The sequence below is a fragment of the Lissotriton vulgaris genome, chromosome 4_1 (assembly GCF_964263255.1).
Source record: "Lissotriton vulgaris chromosome 4_1, aLisVul1.2, whole genome shotgun sequence".
NCBI lineage: Eukaryota > Metazoa > Chordata > Amphibia > Caudata > Salamandridae > Lissotriton > Lissotriton vulgaris.
This window is the reverse complement of record NC_141691.1, coordinates 256,650,587-256,663,659: the sequence shown is the minus strand read 5'-3', so window position 1 is coordinate 256,663,659 and position 13,073 is coordinate 256,650,587.

Genomic DNA, 13,073 nt, shown 5'->3' with positions numbered 1-13,073 from the left:
GTTCTGTATTTGTTTTTTCCTCCTCTTAGCACTGGAAGGACAAAGATGCATGTGATAGAACAGAGTCCTCAGATTCAAAGAGCTGCTGTAGCCCGGGGATTGTATTTCATCAAACATATCTGCATTTTCTTTGCCTTTATGTTTTCTACTACAAAAAGGCATGCCAGCCTGAGGGCTGAAGTTCCGCCAAATAGAATAAAAAATAGAACATGTTCTGGTAGATCTGGACTGATTGGACGTATGCTCCACAGGCGTTAAAGAAAAAATCCCCCTACCGGAATTGGACTTATGAGAGGGAGATAGGATGGCTTTACCAAACGGGGGTCTTCGGTCAGAAATTGTAAATTTGGTAAAAGACAGAAGTGAATCCAAGATATAATCAGAAATACTTACATATTACTTCATTAGGGCTAAAATAGACAACAGAACTCTTTCCAGAAAAAGTAAAGATTCAGACATCAGCATTTTTTCCTTTGGATCATTATTTATTTGACGAAAATTCGAGGACAAGTCAGGAGTGACAGACGCCTTTGAGTTTAATATACATGTTTCACTGATTGTGCTACTAAACAGCTGCATCTTAATGGAAGGGCCCAGGGGAAAATCCTGTGAGTTTGGGGAAGGTAAAATATCAGAAGTGTGAGGCTTAGGTGACTGAGTGACTTTTGATACCGGATTCAAATTAATGTTAATGTCTGGGAGAGTAAACCTAAGATGCATTGGCTTCTACTGGGTTACCTAGAGCTGGGAGGCTTTATATCAATGGGTACACAAAATTGGACATATAGAGGGCAGAGATACTGGTTGCAGAGTTGGGCTCCAATCCTCTACCATAGTGGGTCAATAAAAGACTTTTAAGAGCCACAGGTGGACTAACATGATTTGGTCTGAGCTGGTCTTACCTGGGAGCCACTTCAGAGGAGCTGTTACCCGCTCCTTTGTAGGATCCAACAAAGGGCAAACTTACTCTACTTCGGGACGCCATTTTCTACTTCTGGGCTTTTCACTTAATAACAAAGCATTTTAGGAGTTGTACCTATGGCTCAGTTGAAATGTGCAAACTGGCTTAACACTGATTTTCTGACAGAGAGCCAGAAATTAACCTGTTGACATGGACTCACCTGGTGACCTTAAGTACCATCCAAGAACGGTAAAGTCTTGTGCAGGACAAGGAGAAATGCACAGTGATTGGGGCATCAGACTCTACATAGGAATGGCATAAAGGCGGGACATGAGGCAAGCATCAGTGTACATGCATACATTGACCATATCAGTGATTCTAGAATATTTTCTGAATAATCTTTAAGCTACTTGTGATTACAACTGTGCTCAAGGGCGCCCTTTTGTAAGATATACAATGAGAACCTTAAGATGGCCACTGAAATGTGCCTTAGCAATTTGACTAGCCCCTCATTAACTTAAAAAAATAAACACCCAAACATCAGGGTAATAGCTGACTTCTTAAGGGTAATTATTATAATACTGCTATTTTTTTGAAGTACTATTTGTGCATGGGGAGTTTGAAGAGTGTTCGTTTGTGGATTGGGAGCAAGTGGAGCTCATTGAGTTGTGGGGTGATTTGAGTGCAGGGTGGGAAGCTTAGAGTGAGCCTTGCTGCTGAGTTTTGTATGGTCTGGAGTCATCTGGTCAGTTGAGTGTTGATTCCAGCATAGAGTGCATTGCCATAGTTCATCCAGCTGGTGACGTGGGCTTGGCAGGAAGATCTGCATGATTTATTTTTATTTCATTTTTATTTTTGAAGTTTTCTATAGCGCGAACCAGACCCAAGGTAGGGTAACAGAGCCCTTTTCAAGGAGAGCAAGGAATGAAAGCACATTTGGTACCAACAAAGCAGGCAAAAACAACACATACAAGTAACAACAAAAACATTATAAAGTTCGGGGGATAAGGCAGAGTAGAGAACTGTTCTGCGAGAGATGAGTCAATTCGAGCTTCTGCAAGTCTTATCTTCAAGATTTCAAAGGATGAAGAGTATAGAGGAATTTGAAGTTGAAGCTGGTGTGGTGTTTGTGCGGAATTAAGGGAAGAATTTTCTCATCAGGAATGATTTTGCTTCCTTTTTAGAGAGGGGCGTTGAGACGATTTTTCTGATGAATGGCGGAAGCGAGTTCCAAATGCTTGGCGCTGCTCCAGAAAATGCTCTGTAGGAGGTTTTAGTCTTGTTGAACCGTGCAGGTTTAACGAGTAGATTATCTGTGCTCCTAGAATGTCTGTTTCCTCCAGATAGTGTAAGTTTTTGGGCTAGGAACTGTGGGATGTTGGGGTGTAGCGCCTTGTGAGTAATGCAAGCAATCTTTAGGTGAATACGAGCTTCATAAGGTAGCCAGTTGAGTGCCTTCAAGTTTTTATGCGATTTTATATAGCGCAGACTTTACCCGAAGGTGTTAGAGCGCTTCACAATAGGAACAGTAATGATACATGAGGAGAAAATTACAAGTGAACAAATTACAAAAGCAAACGTTAAGTTACATGAATCAAAAGTGACAATAGTGAGCAACCAAAATACATGAGGTAGCAATCGGTACATTACAGGAGGAAAAAGTGATATGTGTGCAGGTTACAAAAGCGTACAAAGTACAAGTAGATGTATAATACTGCAATAAATGGCACTCCAGCATTGAGACAAGCTTTTAGAGGTGCGGTAGAGATTTTGGGAAGCTCTGAGAGGGTGGAGCAACCGTACTCCAGCCTCGAAATGAATAAGGACTGAACTGCAGTTTTAAGGTCAGGGATCTCGATAAATGACTTCATTTTTCTGAGATAGCTGAGATGAAAGTAGGCAATTTTAGCCATCAAGTTAATGTGAGCTTGCATGTTAAGGTTCTTATCCAATGTGATTCCAAGTGATATCGTGGAGTCCACCAATGTTGGCGTGCAATTCAAAGCAGTGATCATTTTGGTCCATTCCTTTATTTCTTGTGAGTTATTGGGGGGAGGAGATTAAACGAAATTCAGTGTTGATGGGGAGTTAAGCAGTGGCTTGTGTGCTTCACTGGCAATGTGTTGATCAGTTGAGGATATGTTCACAGCCTTTTGGCAGTTGAGGGGGGCAGTCAGGTCATCAATGGTGAACAGTGTCCATTTCAGTGAATTGCAGTTTGGAATAGGCATGATTGCTATTGATTATTCTTTCTCATTGACAAACTTCCTGATCTTGTCTGTTTTTCCTAGTAGAAAAGTTTAATCACATTATATCTGTCTGGAAAATATTTAATTAGAGGGTTGAAACTGAAATAATACTGATTTCCTTGGAAACCTTTCTGCTTCTGTTTGTAGTTGGGGTTAAGGAATTGAAGTAATAGGTTACTTTGATCTCACTAATGAGTTTTTGATAGCTAGACTGTAGAGATTTCTTGGTTTCTAAATCCTTGGTGATCTGATATTTTCCACCTTCAGTTCAGTAAATCTTTATTTCGACCATTAAAAACCATCATAAAAATACATTATACAATAAAAAATTCATTAAATTACATTTCTGAACTTAGGACAAATTAAAACTACAGGGAGTAGAGGGTACAATTCATAAAGAGAGATAATTATTATGTACTAAAGTTGGTTAATTTCTTGTGTTTCTCAGTCTTACTGCTAGTTTTAAAAAACTTACAATAGAGTATAAGGTGTGCGTATCATTAGCTCTCTGTAAAAAAGCAGTGCAGCTCTTGCATGACGAAATTTCTGCTTCCTGAGGATGTCAACCAAAAATCTACGCCTAGGGTTTCGATAAAATGAACATAAAAGTACAAAATGAAGAGTGTCCTGCGGAGACCTATTGTCGCAGCCGCAGGCACCCTTCTGCTCAATCGTTACAGTAAAACCAGAGGGATAAGCTAAGATATTAGGTAACAGATTGAGCCTAAAACGACACATTAAAAATCTATCATGCTGGTTATACATCAAAAACAGATAGGGTTCCATGCCCTCCCCATTATTGACTAGACCGTGAGCTGCTATTGATCTCTTTAAGGGTCCAGAACCAAGTCTAGCAGTTTCAAATTTTTCTATAAGCAACTTTTTGACTCTTGATTTACAGCTGATAGAAGATAAGGAAGGGTCGCTAAAAGGGAGATGCTGGTCTATATTCTCTAAAGTGCTTTTAACGTATTTTATCCAGGGAATTTGTAACCCCTTATCCCTTTGCAGACAGTCTATGACAATTTCCCTGCTCAATGCTGCCTCTGGGTTGGTCCATATTCTAATCCATGCTATAATTGGCCTCATCTTGACATGGTCTAAAATATATGGAATCCCAAGTTCTGTGTGAGCAATTTCGGCAGAGGTGGAGTGTGGGATTTTCAGGATTCTACTGAGAAATGTATCTTCCTCTAATTGCAGTTGTTTAGAGTCCCTGAAGCCCCACACCTCAGCACCATACAGGGCCTTTGCCTTACTAATTGAGCCATATAGAGTCATTATTTGTTCGGGGCACCATCGTCCCAGCCTAGGAGCAAAGCTTAATATTGCACCATTTGAAGAGACCAGCTTTGTGCAGTGTTCCTCAACCAATGCGTTAAATTGAATTTCACCATCAAACAAAAGGCCCAGATAGGGAAAAGTATTTACTGTATCCAAGGTGTGTATCCCTATTTTAAACACAAACTTATTAGAAGGTTTTTTGCCGGCCACCATAACAAAGGATTTCTTCAGATTTACAGACAGGTCTAAATTGGCCATGAACTTAACAAATCCGTCCACCAGTTGTTGTAGACTCCTTGGTGTTCGGGCAAGCAGAACCACGTCATCCGCGTACAGGAGTACTGGGATTTAATGTGATCCTACTTTGGGGCAGTCCACATTCAGGGAGATGAGGGTGCTCTCTAAACCGTTAATATAAAGCAAAAAGAGGAAAGGGGCGAGAATACATCCTTGCCTTACTCCTCCCGAGCACGGAAATGGGTCTGTACGTCCCCCTCTGGACTAAAGCGGACCCTAGCAGTGGTGTTCCAGTGCAACTCTTTTGAGATGTTTATCAGCCCCACATCTATGCCCATTTTGTACATCATGGCCCACAGTTTATTCCTGTTCACATTGTCAAAGGCCGCAGCCAAGTCCATAAAACCCATGTAAACTGTGCCGTTACTGGCTTTGGTGTATTTGGCGATTAACAAGTACAGATTTAGACACTGATCACTGGTTGATTTACCGGCTCCAAACCCATACTGTATGTCAACTATAGTGCGGAGCTCCTCTGTCCACTCCATAAGCCGATTCAGAATCACTCGACCTAATAATTTGGCAAAGACATCAATTAATGAGATCGGCCTATAACATTTTGGATCGTCCCTACTCCCTTTCTTAAAAATAGGTACAATCAATGCAGTGGACCAGGAGCGTGGTAGACCTGATCTAATAGCCGCGTTTAGGACCCTAGTTAGGATTGGGGCCCAAAGGTCTATGTTGCTTCTATATAAGCCTGGTGGGGTACCATCAGGCCCTGGTGCTTTGTTTGGGGTCAGACCTTGGATCGCCTTTGTTATCTCCTCTAATGAAAAATCTATTTCGGAACTCCGGGTGCCCTCCCAGCCCCCTTCTTGGATTGCTACCTTCGAGTTGTAAAGGCCCTCAAAGTGAATAACCCATTGCTCTGGGAGGATATTGGTGCTAATCACCGGGACGGTGTTGTCTTGAAAACAAGGCCTATTTACAATCCTCCAAAACTCTGTAAAATCCCTGTTTTCTCCTGCCTCTCTCAAATCAGCCCATACTTCTGCTTGTAGGGTGGCCTTCCTCTCCTTTACCTTGGATTTGTAGATTTGTCTGCAGTTGGCCACTTCTACCTTATCCCTTGGGCTAGCTTTAAGGCATACTCTTAAGTTCCTTAATTCTTTTGAGCAACTTGTATCAAACCATCTTGGTTGCTTAGTGCCCTTACTTGGACCTTTTGCTTCCAATAATTTGTCAGCCAGTTTTGTCAAAGATCCAAATGTTGCGACTAGCTCCGGGCCTTCTATTAGAGGGTCCAGGCAGTCTTCAACCTGTTTTCCGGCTTTTTCGATTAGAGTTTTATAAAACTCCTGAGGGTTTATTTTTCCCACCTTAGTCGCCTCCCCTGATCTGTGGGCTGAAGGCTAATGTCCCCTTGTTTGTTCTTACCCCCCCAGCCAGTGTGTGTTATTTCCATAACTAAGGGGTTATGATCACTAAAGGTGCTCCATTCCGTTCTAACCTTTGTAATTCTGTTTTTAGCAAAGGTAGATATCATTATGTAATCTATGATGGAGGAGCAACCTCTTCCTTTAAACGTTGGGACATATGTGCCCTCCACCTCCAGAACTGTCAGATCAATGGTGTGTACTAGTGAATGGGTTTCTATCAGTGTAGTTGGTGCTGTGCCCTCGTGGCTATGTTCAAAATGCGGCCCATTTTTAAGCGGGCAAGTGTCCCAGTCTGTTAATATGGGGGACAAATTTGGACAGAGGTGGCAGTTGAGGTCACCCATTAATAGTACAATTGCCCCCCCCTTTTCTCTGTCCTGCCTCTTGTGTGAGTCTTTCATCTAATTCCCGTAGGACAGCATTCTTCCCATTTATTGGCCCTGAGTTATAAACATTAAACAGCTGTAACCTCAACCCTCTGCTTTGGAACGTTACTGCTTGAAGAGTATGTGACGTCCAAGCTGGAACTGACCATCTACCTTCTAGGCTTAGGTCGACATAAAGTGCTAACCCACCTCTCACTCTTCCCACTCTGCTTTCTTGTGCATGCACAAAGAAGCACTTATAACCCTCTATTTGGTAGGGTGAGGGGTTAACTGCCCATGTCTCCTGGAAAGCTAATATATGAAAGCCCTGAAGTTGATTCCTCCAATCTGTATTTTCAAATTTTCCGGCTAGGCCCGCTATGTTCCACAACATGATATTCAACTTTCCCCCTAGCTCATCCCCTTCTTTTGTACCCTGCTCACTTAGCCTAAATTTGACCCTCCTCTCTAGCCTACCCTTCTGTTTTTCTCTATCTTGGCTGTGTGGGTATTCTACGGGTTCCTTCCTTTGTTCACGCCCTTGGGCTTCTGTCTCACTTCTATCCTTCTCCTCGCTTTGTTTCCCTTCTTGCAATAGTCATTCATTCTCATCCAGGGACTGTAAGGGGCTAAATCTATTTGTCCACTGTAACCCACCCTGATGTAGTAAGGGCTGGGCGCCATGCTCATTGTGCCTTGCCCAGTATCCATCTGTGATTCTGCCCCTTCTAACCTGATTGAAGTTTGGGGGATGTGTGACAAATTTCCTGGGATAGAAGTACCCTAGTGGCAAAGTCCTTATCGTACTAGTTGTGTTTCAATTATAGTTATCCAATATGTACTCCACTAGGTTCGGATTCCTAAAATTTGCGATGATACAGTTCCCTTCTATGTCTTTCCTTCTACTGCCAACCCAATTTGCCCTCCTTACGTGTAAGATTGCCCCCACTTCCTCCCCCTGCAGTGGCCTGTGAGTATTTAGCCAATTGATGATCTTATTTTTAAGTTCCATGTGCGATTCTCTCTGCCCCATTCTGAGTTCGGGTACCCCAGCAAAGATGACAACAAAGGGGCTCGCTTCTGGTGGTAGATTTACACATGGTAAGGCGGCTTGAAATCTATCATTTCACTCCATGCATGCTTGGGAGGTGTCTGTTTGTTTGGGGATAGCAGATGTCCCTGGCTGCATTTGTATTGCATGTCCCTATCCCTGTGCTTTGTCTATGCCTATGTTTCCATGTGATTGCGTCCTTCTATCCCCCACCTCTTTTACCACTTTGGGCTCTGCATGCACCTGCACAATGATGCACTGCTCATTACTCACACAATTATTAGATACTGGGAGTTGTTGAGCTGCTAGAGTAACTACTGGCAATACAGTTCCCGATTGGTTGGCAATTAAAATCTCCTTAGCCTTGCCCTGTCTCTGCAATTCATTAGCTATTTTATCTAATTTGCTGACTAGCGGTTTTATTTGACTGGCTATAAAAGCCGCCAAGTGCTTTTGTAGATCTAAAATTACAGGATCGAGCCACCCCGGGCGATTGAGGGAAATCTAGGTTCTATTATCGAGACCTCGTCCTCTCTGTCTTTTGGCTTATTGCCCCTAGTGAGGTTTTTCCGGGTTTTTGTTTGTATGTTCTTATTACCACGTTATTTACTTCTTTTCCTAGGTGTTCTATTTTTCCCTCTACTTGTCAGTTCTTCGTCCTCTATTGCTAGCTGGGCACAAGGAACAGCATCAGATGAATTATCCCGGCTGCCGTTGTCTGATATGTCACTAGTATTCAAATCCCCAGTTTGTGTAGGGGTCAGAGGCAAAGTTGTTAAAGTCATAGATAGGTGCCTCTCCGTGCGCTCTATCTCCCCGGCAACCTTCCTTAGCATTAAATCGATTACTGTCGGAGTGGCTTTATGAGCTACTGCGTCACTTGTCTCGATCCCTGATTTTTTTGTTTTGAGGGGGGTTCCTAATTTGCCCTTAGTAGAGCGGGTTTTAGGTTTGGTAGCCATGATTTTTAAACCGTTCTTTCCACAATTTCCTCCTTCCTCCCAGAGAACTAAATACAATGATGTTATAATTATCCTAGATGGCTGTATCGATTTCCCTAATGTTTCAGTCTTAGGACCTCATGTTGTATGGTTCACTTATATAAATGTTGTACGATGCCCAAGTCCTCCGGCGGGTAGTGTCTCTTTAGAAAAGCAAATGGCACGGAAATACCTTAGGGCAGGTCCAAGGGGGGGTGGCCCGTCCTGTCCCTGGTCGTCCCCTGACGGCCACAGATGGCCCGCCCTTTGCCCGGGCTTCGCCCGGCGTCCGGCGAGGCTGGGGTCACGCCTGCTTTATGCGCCGCCCGACGCAATGGTGTGGCGTCTGTCCGCCGCTGAGGGAGCCGGGAAATGAGTTTTTAATGCCCCCCTCCACACTGCGGCCATGGGAGATGACTACTGCGGCGGCGGGAGGGAGACAAATGGGCCGGGAGTCAAGAATGCAGTGCCCAGGGTCCAGAGTCCAGGAGCAATGTAGGCAACACAGAAGCCCCTGAAAGCGTCCCCCGCTCCACCTGAGTGACACCTGCTTTATACGCCACCCGGCGCAATGGTGTGGCATCTGTCTGCCGCTGAGGGAGCCGGGAAATTAAGTTTTTAATGCCCCCCTCCGCACTGCAGCCGCGGGAGATGACTACTGCGGCGGCGGGAGAGAGATAAATGGGCCGGGAGTCAACAATGCAGTGCCCAGGGTCCAGGGTCCAGGAGCAAGGTAGGCAACACAGAAGCCCCTGATATTTTCCACCTATTCCCTTGCCATTGAATAGTGCATTTGATCAATGCAATCTTCTGTGGTGAGGTCTTTAGTTATGCAAAGCATGTCTTCACAGAAGAAAGGCATTTATGTTGAAGCAATGTGTGTTATGATCTGGAGTTGGCAATTAACATCTAATTTTGTCTTAAGCTGGACTGGTAAACAGAGTGTTCTTCCTGATGTTCTCTCCAGTGCAGCGGTAGGTGTTGTTAACTTGTAAGGATGGGCATTGAGGAGAAGAAATGGTCAAGAGTGTTGCCTTTGATTTGGGCAGTGAGATGTGTTGTCTCATGTCACATTTGTGTTCATGTGGCTGAAAAGTTAGTCTTTCATATACTTGTTGGTTGCGTATTCCACGTCGCCCAAAGGAAAATGTTGTGTGAGCACCTGATTGACGCTAAGGTGACGAGACAAGAGATTTTAGTAATAATCAAGGAGTGGGTTCCTGCAGACCATGTTTTGTAACTGTCTGGCTATAGATAGTGTGAAATGGCAAGCGAGAAGTTGGAAATGCTTGATACAGCAATGGTCCTTGAAGGCAACCTACTGCCTTTTGCCAGCTGTCAGTGTGTTATGACTTCAGTTCATAATAGTTGGGTGTCTATGTGAGTATATTGCTATATATAAAACATAGACCTCTCAGTTCATCCTTAAAGGACGAATAGATTTGCACTAAAGAAATATTGGCTTCCTCATGACCAATGTCGTTCTTATCAGATGAAGAGAGGCAGAAGGATATATGTCTCCATCCAAAACACCAGGAATGAAAAAAAATGATCTACAATGTGCCCGGCCTGACAAGTTGGACTGGCCTCCATCTACATAAGACCACTCCCCCACCCCCATGCTGCCCAATAAGATCATTACCTTCTACACAATGCCATGGCTTTACTGCACTGCTTTTTTTAACTAACATTACATGAAATGTTAATTATCGTTTTACTTCCTTTTATTTTCTTACCACAGAGATTTAGCTAATGACACTGCCAGGCCTAACCCTCGGTGAATTACAATGTAGCCTCTGAATAACTGCTTCAAAACTTTTAGTCATTTTTTACCCTCCATTTGTTTAAAATATCACATGTGTGAAAACGTGTTTGTTACATTCTCAGTAAGACTGGTGACTGGTCCTTGAGGTAGTCATCCAGTTACAGTTGAACTATGCTACAGTTAAAACCTGTCTTGTAATTTATGAAACATACCTTTCTTCTGTTGAATTGCAGTGATATCTGAATCCCCTTGTATTATTTTACAGTCCATGCTGCAATCCAGGAAGAAGCGAAGCTAAAGAAATCAAAAAAATTAAGGAGAGGTATACCGAGAGAAGGCAAAGGTTTTATGAGGAATGAAAACGCAGCTGTGGTCAAAAAATGATATGCTGAAAGTTTATCATTCAGTTCATATTAACTTCAAGTAAATATTTCCCTAAAAACTTGTGTAATGACTTAATGCATCTACTTTATAGAAAGAAGCACAGGAATATTTAAAAGCCACTTAACCCGGCTTAATGCTGCCTTGTAAATAAGGACTCCTTTCACGCCGTGTTTAGCGTGAAAGGGGAGGGCATTGGGTGTTGCGATGGCCATTCCAACAACACACCCATTGATTGTGGCGCTGCCCCGTATTTTCAAGGCCAGCATAAATAGGAGGCAGTGCCAAAATTAAGACCAGGGAAAACCTGGTCTTAAACAGGCGAAACTAGGAGAAAGGCTTTATTTCTCCTTGTTTTGCTATTTCCATGTGTGCTGCTTTGTGCAGCACACATAGAAAAAGCAAATTGCCTATGATTGTTTATGCGCTCCTGCACATAAACAATCATTTTACAAAAATGCAATTTTGTAACTTTTATGTGTGCTGCATTAAGCAGCACATATAGAAGATACAAAACAGCATTTAAAGATTGTTTATATGCAGGAAGGAGGACCTTCCTGCACATAAACAATCTTCCCCTCAGCACAGGCACCCTGGAACCTGCTCTCCAAGGAAGAGGGTACCAGGTATCAAGTCAGCATCGCAAGGTAGCAGTTCTTCCGGAGCAGCAGTCAAGCAGAGTGGCAGTCCTTCAGCAGCACAGAAGTCCTTCTTCTTGGCAAGGTATCTAGAGGTCCAGAAGTGTACTAAAATATTAGGGTATGATCCAGTTCCTATACCCAGCGGTGCCTTTGAAGTGGGGGAGACTTCAAAGAAGGCTATTTGAAGTGCGCAGAGGTCCTCCCTTCCTACCCTGGCTCTAGATTCACTACATTGGGGTATGCAGCCCTTTGTGTGGGAACAGGACATATCCTATTCAGTGAAGGAGAAGGCTGATCCCAGCTCCTTCTCTTATCCTCCAAGGAAAGTCCATCAAGTCACACCTATTCTCCTACTGTGTATGGCTGTCTAGAGGGAAAGTACTAAGCTCATCTATCACTCTCCCCGGACATATATTGGAGACAGGCTGCAGGCACACAGGGTTAAGAGCAGGAACAGTGGCATTTTCAAAATAGTAATGATAAATGTGACTTTACTATTAAAGAGTAAATGATATTACAATTTCATAGATACTAAACATGACAGATCTATGTCTTCCCAACTAGGAATTACAGTTTATTAAATGTAATAGCCCTCAGCCCTACACTTTTTAATGTTTATGTGCAAACACTGGCAGTAGTGGCCAGAAGCAGAGGGCTTACAGTTGTGTCATACGCAGATGACACACAGCTGGTAGTGGCACTCTCCGACGACTCTGTGCGGGATGCTCAAATGTTTCAAAGTGACCTTGCCGCCGTCGCTGAATGGATGACTGCCAACTGTCTCCAGCTCAACTCCAGCAAGTCTGAGGTTGTGCTGGTAGGAAAAAATCCAGAGCGGTGGAGTGAGCGCTGGTGGCCTGCTGCCCTTGGTGGTGCGCCTGTCCCTAAACAGGTGGTGAAAAACCTCGGCGTCTGGGTAGAGTCGGATCTAAGCTTTCAAGTTCAAAACAAGAAAGTGGCAGGAGCATGCTTTGGCATTCTGCGGGGTCTCAAGCTCCTGCTTGGCTTTTTCAATCCGCCCATTAGACAGGTTATCGTTCAAGCGTCCATCCTATCGAGACTAGATTATGCCGGCTCGCTCTACCTGGGAACTAACAAATCTGAGATTCTGAGATTGCAGAGGGTCCAGAATGCAGCGGCCATAATTCTTCTTGGCCTTCCTAGAATCTGTTCCAGCACTAAGGCTATCTGTCAGCTACACTGGTTGCCGGTGGCTTGACGTGTTGAGTTCAAGGCCTTTTGCATCACTTTTTAAAATTCGGAATCTCCCTTCCCCTGGTATTTTGACCAATCTGGTGTCATCTTATCTTCCCACTCGCCAGCTACGCTCGACTGCTCACAATCTGGTGGTTGTTCCCCGGTTAGGAGAGAGCGGGCTGGTGGGCATTCCTTCCATGTCTGGCATCTAAACTCTGGAATTCACTGCCTCTTCCCATCTGTAGCATTAACAACACCTTGCTTTTTGTAAAGCCATCAAGACCCATCTCTTTCAGCAAAGATAGGAGCACTCCCTGCCTTCCAACCCTTACAGATTTCCCATCTGGCTAGAATCATTATATAAAATATAAATTTGTTACTCATATCATTAAGCTGGTACTCTTCCCCTAGGCCAAAGAAAATAGTTTTGGCGGTAATAGTAAAATGTACACCGAGTACTTCTGTTATAAATTCTTCAATTTTGGACCAAAAGAGCAACAATCTTGGGCACTCAACAAACATATGTAGATCATCCGCTGCGGGAGCCTTGCAGCGTGGACAACAATGTTCAAAGTTCGTA